The sequence below is a fragment of the Elephantulus edwardii genome, unplaced genomic scaffold (genome assembly GCF_000299155.1).
Source record: "Elephantulus edwardii isolate Elephantulus edwardi_28Jun2011 unplaced genomic scaffold, EleEdw1.0 scaffold00057, whole genome shotgun sequence".
Lineage (NCBI taxonomy): Eukaryota > Metazoa > Chordata > Mammalia > Macroscelidea > Macroscelididae > Elephantulus > Elephantulus edwardii.
In genome coordinates this window covers 11,376,479-11,378,665 of record NW_006399807.1, presented here as the reverse complement: position 1 = coordinate 11,378,665, position 2,187 = coordinate 11,376,479, and positions in this window count along the sequence as shown.

Here is a 2,187-nt window from a genome sequence, read left to right as displayed (position 1 = left end):
CTCCACCAGGATAACCCTTCTCATCTACCAAGTCCCTTCAGAAAATATCTTCCATTGTCCAATCCATGATCTGACAGTTTGTATCTTAAGCTTTCTTGGCTTCTGTGATTCTAAAAGCTAGTTTATTTAAAATTCTAAATATCATATTGTTGTGACTTGAGTGAAATTTTATAAAGCATATTGATATTTTATTTAATTATTAATAAACTTTTTGTTTTGTAACATTAGCTAGCAATATCACCAGTGTCTGATTAGCTACTCACTGTGTTGTCATTCTTTCCATCCATTTGAGTAAATGGATATTATCTATTTATTACTCCCTTCATCCTCAGTTTCTATCTTTGATAACCACACAAAAAGTATTCTCTCTGCAATGTAAACTTTACTTTAGCTTTCCAAAATAGTGGTTGTACATAACACTTGTCCTTAAGTAGCTGAACTATTCCACTCAGTGTAATATCCTTCAGATCAATTCATGTCGTGTAGTGTTTCATGAGTTCCTTGTCATTCTTCAGTGTTGCACAGCACTCTATTGTGTGAAGGCCCCATAGCATCTTTATTTCTTCATCTTTGCATACACCTTGGGTTGTTTCCATAACTTTGTTATTGTGAATAATGCTGTAATGAACAATCATATGTGTGTGCATACATATATGTATATATTTATGTAAATGTCATATTCTTTTTTTTTTTTTTTTTTTAAATGTCATATTCTTGACCCTTACCTTGCATGTACTGTTACTATTGTTGTGATCATCAAAGAGCTGGGGACACTGAGAAACAGTATTACTCCACCATGGTAACGGTTTGTATAGATTAGTGATTTTAAATATGACTTTGGTTTCTTAATTGTCCAAAATGACTGATAATTATAGTGAGGAATAATTAATATTACGTTTAGGTGCTGTCAAGCCTGCTTTGTCTCACAGTGACCTTCTGTACAGTAGAATTAAGCTCTGCATGACCCTGTGATATCCTCACAATTACTGCCATGCTTAAATCTATTGTTGTAGTCATGTTGTTGTACAATGTTAGACTATATTAATTAACATAACTAATATCTGTGACAAGCATAATTAAGAATGGTAAATATGTTACTAGTAAATGACAAGAAATATCTAATATAATTCAAGTGTTGTTTTTCTATAATATTGCTTTCCAGTTAACAGCATCCTTAAATTTCCTTTAAACAAGTGATTCTTTATGTGAGGTCCCTAAGGATTAATAGATAAAATTCTGTTTGTTAGAAGAATGTACATAAATTTGTATAGGAAAACAATTTACTCAGTAAGTTGTTTGAAATGAATTACTTTTTCTAACCGTATTTACAATAAACTACTATCTTTCCTTCTTTCTAGGTGGTCTTAATCTAAGAGCTCAAGTTTAGTACAACCTCTGACAGACAAGCACTGTACAAGAACAAATAATAAACAAGCAAACATATCCATACCTAAGATATTAAGTGCAAAGCATGTGAATCACTTCCCCAATACAAGAAACTGATGCATAAGTGATTGTACTCCTAAGAGTTATCCTAAGGATAAGCTAGCAAGGGTTTGTCATGATGCTGACTGCAGTGGCTCTCTCAGCAAGGTGGCCATCCAAGGTCCAGACTATTCATTGGGATCAGGCCAGCAGGCAGGCATCAGTCTTCCTGGGTGTGGTAGGATGCCCAGCAAGACTTGATCCTGGGTCATGGAAAAGGCAGATATCAGTCTCCTTGGGTGAGACATTAAGAAAGTCTGCTTAGAGATCAGGGACCTCTCCAAATAGTTAGGAGCAATGATGTCAGTTTAAAAATTAAGATGAATCTATTCATCTATGGTTTTTTCAACCACTTGCTGTGCATCTGAGAGCTGCACAATGAATAAAGATGACAGAAGAAGAATCAATGTCTTTGAGTTGCGGTGTTTAAGAAAACTACTGAATATCCCATGGACTATGAAAAGGACAGATGAGTCTTAGAGAAGGTGCAACCAGAAGGCTCCTTCGAGCAGGGATGGCATAACTTTGTCTCACATACTTTAAGTATGTTGTTGTTGTTGGGTGCAATAGGGTTGAGTATAACTCATAGCAACCCTATGAACAATCGATCTGTACAATGTCTTGTCCCATGCCATCCTCACAATCTCTGACACACTCAGGCCCATTGCCACAGTCGTTGTGTCAACCCACCTGGTTAAGAGT